A 13,662-nucleotide genomic window follows, 5' to 3' on the forward strand; every position below is an offset into this window, starting at 1 on the left:
GAGGGAGGGAGATGCAGAAACCCATAACCATGCAGTTAACCATTCCTAGGAAGGAAGGATCAGAGTTATGAAGGAGTGCACTGTAATATGTGAATACTGGGCTGCTGAGGATCCAGAAATTAAAATAAAATGTTGAGACTAAGGAAAGGCTCTGGTGATACTGGAAGTCAGCATTTTCTTTTCCTCCTTTTTGTTTCTAAAAACCACTATTATATCAAATACCATATTTTTATTCTCCTCCCAATATAACTCCTAATTTTGAAATCACAGCAACTTTTCTGACCAAATGTGCAGATTCACCTTTGTGGTCTACTTATGTTCCCAGCACATGAAGAGAGAGAAATAAAAGGTCATTAGCTGTGATAAATCAGTAAATCTAGCAAAGCGATGATAGAATCAGAAGTCCACATTTGATCAGGTTTTTCCACTGACTTCCACTTGAACTGGCATGGTTTTGGAATGAAGCATGTGAGCTTGAAGAATAGGGCATGCATCTCCATCCTGTTATTGTTCTGAGTGTTATTCTGGTAATAGTCTTTTTCTGGACAGACACATACAAGAAACCAGTAAATATTACTGCTGATTGCATTTAGAAACTACAGACATTAGTCAGAATGTGGGTCTATTTGCTTGAGGTGGAATGAATACACAGGGAAACAAATCCTTGCCCAGAAGTATTAAAATCTAAAGTTAAATCAGAAAACAACATGAGACTGCAAGAGTAGCATGAATTTGGAAAGGTGATTGTGCTAACAGACTGCTCTTAATCCTGCTAATTTACTACATGATCACTTCAAACCATCATCATGAAATATTTCTGTTTCTGTCATGTTCTGGTGCAGATAAGTAAATACATGGATGGCTTCTACCAAGCAAATTTCTGGAGTTCTGGTGTTAAGAGTAGTATCCATGACAGATTAGATCACTTGTATATACTGTGTTTTTAGTGTGTCAATACTTTTTCTGTGTCTTAAATGTCAGTGTGAAACCTCACAGATAGCCCTCCAGGCCTCAGTCTGGTACTCACAAGCAGAGGGCAGAGGGCATTCTGGGATGTTCCTGTTTGCTTTTGAAATGCTGATGCTGGCTGTCTGGTGTTGCTGTCTGCATCTGATGGGAAGCATGCACCAGCAGCACTCAGGGCTCTGTAGCTTGGGTTCATGGTGTTCACAAGGTTGGTTTGCCAGTGCTAAATAATTCTAGTCAGATTTCCAAGTAAATAGTAGATACTTACTACTTTGAGTCATTACAGTTTACAAAAAACACTATATCTGAGCTTTGAAATGTGTCCTTCTATCTTCTACCTTCCTGTCCCCAGTGCCACCAGGTCCATCCTGTCAGAAGAGCATCCTCCAGGTGCAGTGTGTTGAAATAAATTCTCACCTTAGAAACCCTGCCTGGCCAGGCTGGGATGCCCAGGCTTGTTGAACGGATGGTGGCAAGCAGCTTCATGCAGCCAGGACTCATCTGTGGGGCTCTGGCATGTCTCTGGAGAGAGGGGGCTGGGCAGGAACCTGCACACAGTCACAGTAGTTCTGATCTGTGATGGGATACGGCTCATTAAGCTGTCACAGCTCTATGGCAACAGAGTGCATGGCATCCATGTCTAAAGCAAACACACAGGCTTTGATCAGGTTTGTTCTTATTGTTGTACCAGTGGAGCTCAGCCCAGCTCTTCTGCTGCTCCAGACATTGCAGACTGCAGAATAAGCTGTTTCTGCCTCTGCAGGAACACTTTCAGCAGGTTTCTTGTTGCTGTGCCCAGCCCATACCCAGACACAGAGGGTCAGCCTTACCACCCTCTGGAGCTGTGTGTAGGCAGCAGAATGGCCTTTAGGGCCTTTGTACCTTAGTGAGCTTCACATAGGCCCTGGTCTGAACATGCAGTCTCTGTGGTGAAGTGGCTGAAACAACCAAAATACAATTGTTCAACATCAGTCTTTGAAGGACAAGAGGACTTCTGGCCTTCAGGCATTGGAGTTTCTGTGGGGAGGGGATGATCCAGTTCTTCTACTGACTTTATACATTTTGGATAACATCCAGTCTGACCTCTCCCAGCTTCTGTCTGGGTGTTTGAACTGTTAGATTATCTTTGGCAGCTAAGAATATATTTTTTATTTTTTTAATACCGAAGTGAATATTGATGTTCAGCGGGTTATCAAAACACAAGCTTACATTACTGCAAAGAAACCATGGCTGTATTCTTCTCAGAGTGATGTCACGAATTGCTCCTCATCTTGGGGAACAGAACAGTGAATTATGTGGGGGGCAGATTCAAATACAGTCTTGCAGTGAGCGGACCTATAAATACAGATGTTTTAGGAAAGCATCTCTGTGAAGGATCTGTCACACACAGGCTTCCCAGGTGTTGCAAGGGGTTGCACCTCTAAAATGTCATGCAGCTCACGTCTTTAATAAAGGTGCCCCTTTTCTTGTAAAGATGACATCTCACCAAAACACAGATTTTCTACCCACAATCTCTTCTGCCCAGGGGTGTGAGGTGTTGGTGCTACTGAGGTCTCCTACTCTCAGAGTAGAACTTAATGGCTTCAGGTTAGACTTCATTCCTGGTTCTGTCCATTTCCTGCCACTGCCTTTTTTCTTCCAAGGTGTTCATGCAAGAAGGTTGGCTGACAGTGAGTTTCATAAACTGTTAAGAGAGTTGTTATTGCAGGCCTTGTTGTAGCTCATCAATGTGGGACCCAATCATCCTAAAGGGTGTACTGGGCTGAGCACATCCCATTTCCTTATCATGACATATACTGTGTGCCGTATTGACAGGCATTTGGTTTTAACACAGGTAATCGCTGATATGTTCTTTTAAGAGAGATTCATCGATGATGATTACATTTGCTGCATAAATTACTTCATTATTAAAATCAGGTCATTTAAGCCCCAAAACCATTAGCATGCAAACTATTAGCATAATTTCATAAGCTAATAAATCAAGCGCAGGAAAAGAATTAAGTGGTTCCTAGTGATAAGTGTTTCTTCAGAGATTAAGAAACACAATTTTCTTATGCATATATTAACATTTTAAAAGTGAATTCATGCAAAAGCAATTTTTCTGCATATATAAAACTTATGTATAATAATCTTTATACTCAGCCTCCAGAGCTCCTTCAAAATTAATGTTTTTCTCAAATCACTGTACAGTAATTTGGAGTTGAACCAGCTAGCCTGTTTTGATATTGTCTACCTGTAAAATTCTCTGTTTTTATTAAACAGTCAAAGTTAGGAAATGAGCCAAGATGTGATTTAGAAGAGAAATAGCTTGGATTCATCCTAGATAATGAAATGTTCACCCAAGGTAAACTTTGTGTTCTTAATCCTAAGCAATACCAATGAAATTGTAATTATCTCCATAATTGCAATCTAGAACTACAGTTGTCTTCTTATTACAACGGTGCATTAAAATTGATTTAATTCCCATTTCTTATGTTTAATTCCCATTTCTTATGTAATAGAATGTAACATTGGCCAGAATAACACAGAGATGGGCTCTTCTATTCATCTCGCTGGCTAGATTCAAACTAATACAGCAATAGAACTGTAATTATTTGGATGCACAAAAGTTGCATGAAAAGAAAGCAAATTCCAAAATAAATGAAAGTGTAATAATCAACAGATGACAATGCATAGGAATTTTGTGTTACAAGGTGTCCATGGTTTATTATGTTTAGATGGTCTTGTTTTCCAGCTCCTAGTCTACTCTTTTAGTTTGTTTGTTTTAGTTTAGTTAGTTTGATTTAGTTAAATCTTTTCTAGCCCACATGTGAAAAAAAAAAATAAAAATAAAAATGCTTGGTACTTTCTTGTGCTTGCTGCTGTTTAATGCCAAGCTTGACTAAGACAATACCACACTGAGAACTACTTATTTGAGGTGGGTGGCATGTTGGTAGCCATCTCCCTGCACCAATTTACTATGGGACCAGATGCAGACCACAGCTAGCACAAGGGAGATTACATGCAAGAAGAGAAGTGCAAGAACACTTTTTTTTTTTTTTTTTCATGGCAGCTGGTTATTTTAACAGCTTTACTATGATTTGAAGCCACAGCCTCAGACACAGTAGAACCAGTGTTGTCCCAAGTGCAGCAATAGTGGTTTCCTGTGAGCAACAGAGATGGTGGGACAGTCACCAGGCAGCCTGTGTGGAAGAGGAAGCCAAAAGAAACATATTATGAGTACTCTTGTCACAGTTTTGTAGATCATGTTCACTGAACAAGGTGGACCCATGGTTCAGAAGACCAAGTATTAATTATGCAAACAAGATATATATATAAGATATATATTGACAGGCTGAAGGAGTTAGGGACAGGCTGAGGGAGTTAGGCTTGTTCAGCCTGGAGAAGAGAAAGCTGCGGGGTGACCTCATTGCAGCCTTTCAGTACCTGAAGGGAACCTACGCCAAGGAGGGGAGTAAACTCTTTGAAAGAGCTGACAATAGCAGGACTAGGGGAAATGGATCCAAGTTGAAGGAGGGAAGATTTAGGTTGGATGTTAGGGGGAAGTTCTTTACTAGTAGAGTGGTTAGGCCCTGGAACAGGCTGCCCAGAGAGGTTGTGGATGCCCCGTCCTTGGAGGTATTCAAGGCCAGGTTGGATGGGGCCCTGGGCAATCTGATCCAGTAAAGGTGTATGTTTGGTGGCCCTGCTAGGCAGGGGGGTTGGAACTACATGATCCTTGAGGTCCCTTCCAACCCGGGTCATTCTGTGATTCTATGATTCTATGATTCTATGATAAGATATAAGTGATGCACTGTCAATGTGTAGTTTTCTGTGGCTGCTGTTCTTTTTTTTTCTGTTATCCTTTCAGTCTTCTCTGTCTTCTGTATCTCTGTCAGGAAACTGTAAATCTCCCAGATTATTAGTGTGTTCCATACGAAGAAGAAGAAGAATTCAGGATCTTATTCCTCAATTATGGTCTCTTTTGCATTCTTTCTTTTAAAGCAGATATTAAATTGCTGCTGTTCCTATCAGGTCTTTAGCTTCTTTGGAGACTGTGCTTTGTACATGCATGAATTATTTGTATCAGTGGTAGAATCTCCAGGACTATGTTTCAGGTACTTCTTCAGGAGGGTTTATCAAAACTCACTTCCAGGTCATAAACTTACTTTTCCGTGTTTGTGTAACTAATTGCACAGAGGAGAATATGCAACTAGTATGTTGAAAACACCCATGTGAAATGGTATTTATGAAAATTTTCTAATCAAAATGTGAGAACAGTTTTGAAGTTTGGCAGCATTGCTTTCTGTATTACTGAATATTAAAAGGATCTGAAATATGATCTGGACAAATTGCATGAGTTAAGAGTTTTTTACAGCACAGCAGTCTCACCTGAACGCAAATGGAGGCTACTGTTCAAATGCAAAACCTAACTTGATGTCTCTGTTCGTTTATAATAGAGTACTATTGAAGTCAAAGAACATTACTCAGCTGAATAAAATTCCTGGGTCAGGATTTTATTTACATGTATGAATATATGTAAAATAAATAAATAAATAAAACAGAATTTGCATTTCCAGCATCATTCAGTTGTTTTTCTCAGACAATGGTGCTATCTTACCTTTCACAATGCTAGCTAATTTCTTTAGTTTGGAGCTCCCAGAATGAAAGACCTAAGTTGGCCAAGCAATGTGCTTGTTTTGCAGAAGCCTGTGAAGAAGGTGGTTCCCATCATGCAGTGAGCTGTGCACTGACCCCAGGCTTCTGCTGTGCTACATCTGCTACATCTGGGGTAGTTTCTTCACTTGCTGGAAAGAAAACACACGGAGACTTTAAGTGGGCAAAATAAAGGCGCCTCTGCTTGTGTGAATGCTCACCCATAAGCACAGCAGAGCAACATGTGAACCAAACAGTTTCTCTACTTTTCTCACAGTCATTCATACTGTCACCTTTTCTTTTTCAATGTATTGATCTGCTTATTCTGTAAACAGTGACCCCTTGTGAAGGGGTAAATTCAGCTTGGAAGTAATGTCTAGTAATGTCTAGTTTCTGATATGCCTTTTTTCAAGGCTCACTGAGCTGAGGAAAAGGATATTTTAAAAAGCAGACTTTGAATAATGCTTTATTCATTACACTAAATAGCTTATTCATTTACTAATCTGACCACTTCTAGCTACTCACTCATTGTATTCTCCCTGACTCACGAAGGAAGAAAATAGAGACAAGTAGACTGTGTTGTCTGTGTCTGGCAATTGCGGTGCACATCAGTGGTGGCAGGATGAGCAGAAGTTAAAATCCCTCTCTGATGTATTCCATTAATTCAAGAAACTGCTTTGTATGAAAATGCACATAGGGCAGCACTTAGCACACATAGTTCAGAGCCAGGAAGGCTGAAGCATTCAGCTGTAGATACACTCAGTTACTTCCTACCATCACCTTTCCTCCCACAAAATCCAAACTATTCATGGAAATCCTGAGCTGTTGCAGACTTTCTTTTTCTGGAAAAATGACATGCCACCAAGATCTTTCAAATGGTAAGAATAGCTTTTGTTTGTTGTTGATTCTTTCAAGAATCTCTTTTTAAAACAAAAAACAAATGCTTCATTTTCCTCCAGAAGAGAAAATTGTGTGGAGGAGGAAGACTTACGTAAGAAGCACTGCAATAATGCTGCTCCAAAAATGTCAAGCACACATCTGTTCTTCAGAATAAAAATTGGAGTTTTCTGTTTTATTCTCCAGCTAAATCACCAGAAACAGTACTTTAGTTAGTAGTAAGTAACTTTAAATGACTGAGACAGAAACTGGACCATGTGATAGGGGTTCTTCCAGGGTAGATATCACTTTCAAAATCCATTAAGACCACAGTGAAAATCCCTGTGGCCATTTCAGTGACAACAAAACTGGGGAGTAGCACTTATTTTTAAAAAGTCTACAAATACCAGTACATACGAAAGTGTATGAGTACTGATGAACAAAGCTCTTGTGACAAAGAAAACACGGAACAAAGAAAACAAGAAAACAATGATTTAACATAGTGTTCCTGCTTTGTCATGTAGATCTTGTGCTGCAAATTTGGAATTACAGTATTGAAGTGACTGTGTAGTTTGTGTAAGTACCTGTTTTTCTTTCCCATTTTCTTTTGTAACTCTAAACAGACCAAAACCCAATCAATTTTACTGAATAATTTGAAAATTTCAGTGGTGAGGGTAGTCTTAAATCTCAAGGTAATAACATGAGGTTTTTGAGGCAGATTTATTCAAATGAAATTCAGATGCTAACTGAAGACTTTAAAATTTTCTGTTAAAATATATGGAAAACAATGAAATTCAATATTTTTAATGCATCAGAATAATCTGCGTATGCTGTTCTGTGCTGTTTTAGCTGTTTTGTGAATCTCACTGTGGCTGGTAAAGAATTTTGTTCATTGCAGGTGATGTGCAGTTCAAGGTTCTTCCTCAAGGAATAATTCTAAGAAGATAGTAATAAAATTGCAAGAAATTACTAAGGTAAACTGCAAAGAACAAAGGGAAGTTCTCCATTAAGACCAGAAACTTGGCCCACAGGATTTAGGTGGATCACTTAAGAGTATCTCCCATATATCATATATTTGGAATAGTCTCAGCCTCTAAAATATATGAAAATCTATTTGTGGCCTGTATTTCAAATAAAAACACTAGGAAAATTACACTAACATAACCGAGTATTTTTAAACTAACCAATATTTATGATTTGATCATTTGTGAACATGTCACCCTCTCATTCCAACTAGCACTATGGGCATTAGGGACTCATTTCTTAACCAAGACACTTACTTCGTACTCACTTTCCCAATACCTCTGGATCAGGGGTATCAGTTTTGAAATATTTAGCTGAAAATATAAGATCTTCAAACCTATGCATAGTCACAACAGCGACATTACAGTCAAACATTAGTACAGCACATTTTAGGAAATCTGAAGAGCAGATACAGTGACAAGCCTAATATACCTGATGCGAATGCAGTTTTACACTTCTGATTACATAGCCTTTCCTAGTGGATCAATGTCAGCCAAATTGTTAAAATGCTTACCAATAGGTTGTGTCCTTCCTTGTTCTTTGTGTCTTGCTGTTGGAAAACTGAAGTATGAAACCTGTTTCCAGACAATTCTAAATGAGAATAGACAAATGTGTGGAAAAATGCAGACCATGGCCTGAACAGCTGGCTGGCCCGTGAGAAAGGGCTCTAGTTGACTTGGGAACACAAGTGAACTGACTCTAGCTTCTGGGTGCAGCTAGAAGAAACTCACTTGAGAAAAAACTGTTCTTTAGTAATTAAGTATCCTTCCTTTCTGGCCATGACTTTGCTTATCCTAAGACTGATACTTTATTGTCTCCTGCTGTTACATGTATGGCCACGCTGCAGTTAGGTGGTGTGGACTTGTCAGTCAGCCCCACCAGTATCAGCTGGAGGTAACCCCAGTGTAGACATTCTACCAGCAGGCCACCACCAGTAATGAGGACTTCTTGGGAGAGAGTTTATGAGCCAGCCCCCCCAGTAACATGTGGACCTCTCTATTAAACTGATGGACGTTAACTTGCCTCCACGTACTTTCTTCTGGATGAGTAAACCGTACACAGAAGAGCTGTCATTTTTGCATTACACAAAATAAGGTAAATCAAGTTAGTGATGTAAATCCAGCTTACATAAATTAAGGGACATTAAATCTTTGTCATTTATTTTCTTCAGTACTGCAGCTGTAGATTTGCCGAAGGACTGAGCTCACTTCTTCTTGCTGATTTCTCTTAAGTTTCATGTAATTCAGAGGAGATCCAAGAGCAAGAAAACAGAGTGACTGTGGCTTCCATGTCTTTGGAGATATTCAAAACTCAGTTGGGTGTGGTGCTGAGCAACCATCATGAGCCTTGCTTTGAGCAGAGGAGTATGACTTGACCATTTCCAAGGGTCCTTTCCCATCTCTAAGATTTTGTATAGACATGTTGCTCTGGTCAAGCTGTTAGTGAAGAAATATGAGCAAAATTTTAATTTTTAAATTTTCCCCTGCCATCACATTTACAGAACCGAATACTTTAAGATGAGCTTTTAATTATTGAATTAGCCTTTCTGTAATATAGCGACTTATTCAAATGTAAGACTTTTAAAATGGGAAATTCAGATGTTGTGCCAGCAATTCCTCTTCAAAATTCAGAATCAGTTGCCAACTAAGTGGTTATTGACTTTATCTTTGGTCTACGAGAAAGTTTCTCACCAGATCTTCTCTGATTTTTCATTTTGGATGACTTGCAACATACCACTTTTGACAATATTTACTATTGTTTTTATTTCCCCTTGCTGGTTCCAGTATACTGTAAGATGTTAAGTGAGTTTAGCCCTAAATGACATAAGCCTTTTCAGTAGTCTTATTACTTTGCCCAGAATGGTTTATTTGATATCTCTGTTCAACTTTTCTGAATTTACTCTCTTGCTGAATAATCCGGATATTCAGTATCTGTTTGAGAAGAACTGTAGCCACTTAATGGAAGCATGCAAAGATACAGAGCACTGGAAAGCAACTGAACTTCTCCTAATTTACTCCACTGTCTGTATTTACTGCTGTTGTTCAGTGTGTGTGCCTTCCCTCCCACCCAGCTGCCAACACACAGATGGCATTCCCAGCAAAGTAAACAGTTCAGATTCAGTACACTATTTGTGGTCTGGAAATGTGAGCAGATGACTGGGAGAAGGGAGGAAGGCAAGGGCTGGATTTACATATTTCAGGTCAAGTTCTGACCTGAATTATACCCAGTCACTGCAGGGATGTCCTGGGGGCTACCAGCGGGAGGGTTCAATAAAAGGTCTGGTACTGTACACACTTGGTACATTTGGAGGTTTGGATTTAAATTTCCTCCCTATGCAATTATTTAGTTCTAACATTTTAGTAGCTTTAAATAATTAAAAGGCCTAGAAAAAAAATAGGTATTGTTTGCCTTAGAAACCAAGTGAAAACAGTGAGGAAGAAGAAGGCACCTCTGCAAAGTTGTTACAATTAAACACAGACAAACAGAGGAACATTTGCAGTGTCTATGAACAGATGTCTAATGACAAGCAAACAAAACAGTAATTCTTAAGTAATGATTTATCTTTGGTTTATTTTTAAAGGCCTTTTACTCAGCCCTTTCATATTAGTCATTTCAATATGTTTACAGTATTGTATGCTAGCCCTAGTGTCTACCTAGAATCATGACTGTCTGGGGTTGGATGCAAGAGAAAAGGAGAGATAAGGTGATTTTTAGACTATAAGATAACAAAGGCACAGGTGTCCCAAACTTTTTCTTCAGGAAAGATTCCTCAGAAATGTCAGGTGCCTGTAACTTTTTCACTTTGCTTTCCCAGAGTAGCATGTGACTCAGAGTGAAAAGCTTCAGATAAAATGATTTTGCTGAACAAAGGCTAAGGGGAAATGTTGCCATTTTAGGCATCTTAAAAACATTTCTGTAACTTATTTTTTGGCTGTTGAAAAGCTCTTGTACCTCCATGTGTTGCAATGAGGAGCTGACATTTGGCACATCTGACGGCAGGATTTTTATTTATTTATTTATTTATTTTTGCTGCTTTGTTAAAACTCATTCAAAATGCCATTCACAGCACGAGTTTCTTAAAAATATCAATTCAAAAATGCACAGCAGAGTTCTTACAGCTCAGCTGTAGTGGGGCCACTGAAACATCTGGTCTGAGAGCAGAGACAGATGTCCTTTCCAGTGACTCAGGCTAGATTTAAGCAGGTACTTGCCCATCTGCTGGGCACTGCTCCTGTATCTCAAATTTCATAGATGATTATCTGAATGCTCAAACTCAGATTCAATGCAAGTGCAGGAAAGCAGTGCCATTCACTGACACTGCTATCAGAATGGTCCCCAGCTGCTCATTCCCAGCCTATACCATTTTTCAGTTGACCTTGTAAAATTGTTTATGGGGCTGTGTGACAGCCTGGATCAGATGCTCCCCACCTTCTCAAAAAAGAAAAGAAGAAAAAAAAAAAAACACCCACCCAACCGAACAAACAACCAAACAACAACAACAACAAACAAAAAACAACCAAAGTAAATTCCAGTTATTATTAACCTGAACACTCAATACACTAATGACTGCAAATAGGTTTGCTAGACAGCAACTGTCTGTACCCTGAGAGATGAAGAAGAGGGAGACTGTCTTTTCCACACACTGATTTTTCCTATTGCTTTTTGTGTGCAGGAATCATAAGGAAACCAAACTGTAGTTGTACCTGCAGTGCAGTCTGAACAGCAAAGTGAGCAGCTGAGGGCTGGCACCCCCTTCAGAAAGCAGACAATTGCATCTGGTAATCCCCTGACCTGCCACTCTAGGGTTTCATAAAGTTTATAAAGCTTCTCTGACAGAGCCTTTCATGCTCCACCACCCTAAAAGGTAACTAACAACTGTTAATAGTATTTATGTATGAAGTCAAAGTACCAAGTGCTGGTGCCATGAGCACTTTGTTATGCACAAGAAATACATTGATGTTTCTGTCTAGAACCACAAGCAAAACTATTTCTTGACCAGGAGGAAAGTTTCGTAGTCTATTTGAATAATATCCCCTTAATTAATCAGAAAACACAAGACTATTGGACTTTATAATCAATCAGCTAGTGATCATGCAAAGATTTCCCACTGTCCCTTGGACAAACCATTTACGAAAACAGGCTTGTATTTTTAAACAGAAATTGGATTTGAAAGAGATGTGGCATAAAGGTGCTTTATAGTCTTTGCACACTATACAGAGTTTCAGCGGTGGGAATAATTTTGGCTTATTTTTTTTGCTGTTGCTTTCTACGGGGAGCCCATGGGGAGCCTATGAGATATTTATAAGAGGCCTGTGAAAAATTACCTGTGAAAATTCAGGGAGTTTTAATTTGCTTTGTAAAGCTCTGCTCCTCCACTGGAACAAAAAAGAAAACTAGGTGCCTGCAAATTGGTATAGAAGTATACATTTGAGCTGTAGATGACTGCATACTAACACCTCTATAATCAAGCACATGCATTGGCCCACTGTGGTTTTATTAATCTTTTGAGTTCTCAGGTAGATCTCTCAGTGATCTGAATTCTTGGGTTGTCAACAAAAGAAAACTCAAATTTATTTAAGGAATATATAGGGTTTAAATAGATATATACATTGAGAAACAAAGTAGAATTATAATGATTTTAAATAAATACAATAAAATACAAACAAATAAACAAACAAAACCAATCTCTAAACTGAACAAGCTGTGTTTCATTCTCTTGTCTAATTAAATTTTTTGAGAACTTCCTTTTTGAAAAGCATATGTGGCACAGATTTCCCAGTCATTTTGGGAATGAGTTAGATATGTGTCTGCATATTATTCAAATTCCAGCTGATTAAGACACTGCATATACTTGAAGTTCCCAGCGATGTTTGTATGGTTTATCATGAACAGCAAAAGTAGCTTGGTTCTTTTAGATAAAATGATTTTCATCCAAAAAACCACCTATTTGTCTAAGCCAAAATTTGGTAGGAAGTGGATCAAAAAAGTTTTCAAAGCACTGAAAAACTGAATTTGATAAAAACACATTTTTAACACTTCAAAGATTTTGTTCTATCAAAAATAGCTTTTAGTTACAAAATATACACTAATTCTAGTACAATCCAAATGTTCTTAGATTACCTAAAAGAAATATCGCCATTGACTCTTTTGACATCACCATTATTTTCAGTTCAGAAACTTTGTTGAGGTTTTAATTTTTAATGTCTTTTTTTCTCACAGTTCAAGAAAGGGATCTTTTCACAAGATGGGAAACAGTCCAAATCCAGTCCTAATTCAATCCCTTATGTTACATAGGACTTGGTATAGCTTGGTACAAAGAATGAAGGAGAACCACATAAGAGCCTCTGGTGGGGGGAAAGAGAAAGTAAAGAAAGAGTTTCACTTTCACTTTATAGCTGTTCCCTAGCCATTAACCATCCATTATCAGCTACAGTTCTGGTATGATTACTATCAGATATCCATTCGAGCAAGTAAAGCATAATGGTGATGAATAATCTGGATCTATTGTTTAAGCAAATGTTCATGATTCTCTACTCAACGACTAAATAAATACATAACTTTTTCTATTCCTTCAAGCACGGTTATTTATTTTATGTGTTATTGTAAGGGAAACCATTGATCACAGCCTGAACCTATGATTAACCCTCTGAGGCAAGTGCATTTAAGGTCTGACCACCAATAAGGTAGCATCTCTTTCTGGAGTTTGCTTCTTCATGGAGTTTTTGTGGTGAGCCTCAATGTTGGTGAAAACTGAAAGTGTTGGCTTGACTGAAAGCCTCAGTACTGGTGAGTTTTTTCTTAGACACCATCTGGCTATCCATTTACTCTGTAATTACAACTATACACTTGTATTATTCCAACTATACATCTATAGGTAAATGTTTGCAAATGAATCCTTTTTAAAAATGCAGAAAAAATGCATCTTTGTATCTCTCTTCCATGTGATAATGAAAATAAACGTTTTGTTATTTTGTAGCTGTTTTTATTTCAAGATAACGCTGAAAGGAACATGGTGTGTTGACCACAGTTCATTAGGGAACAACTTCTGTTGCTTTATCTTGTTCTATGTCCTGAAAAGCTACTGGTTTACCTCAAGTTATGATATATGCTGGATGACTACAATTCTGCTTCAGTGGCTGAAAATGCAAAAAATATTTGTAT

The 13,662-nt window shown here is 38.5% G+C and overlaps 1 long non-coding RNA gene across 3 annotated transcripts in view; it reads right to left on the reverse strand.

Moving 5' to 3' along the window:
• Nucleotides 1-13,662, reverse strand: part of LOC140247628 (uncharacterized) — a 50,030-nt gene that overhangs the window by 13,957 nt on the left and 22,411 nt on the right. The window contains exons 4-5 of one of the 3 annotated variants that reach the window (XR_011902732.1): nucleotides 8,015-8,936; nucleotides 5,194-5,753 (exon numbers count right to left, since the gene is read on the reverse strand). This is a non-coding gene — a long non-coding RNA (uncharacterized lncRNA). Of the gene's footprint in view, nucleotides 1-5,193; nucleotides 8,937-13,662 lie in introns of those variants that run through there. The other 2 variants (XR_011902731.1, XR_011902730.1) reach the window with 2 other exon arrangements.

This window comes from Excalfactoria chinensis, chromosome 2 (assembly GCF_039878825.1).
Source record: "Excalfactoria chinensis isolate bCotChi1 chromosome 2, bCotChi1.hap2, whole genome shotgun sequence".
In the NCBI taxonomy this organism is placed as follows: domain Eukaryota; kingdom Metazoa; phylum Chordata; class Aves; order Galliformes; family Phasianidae; genus Excalfactoria; species Excalfactoria chinensis.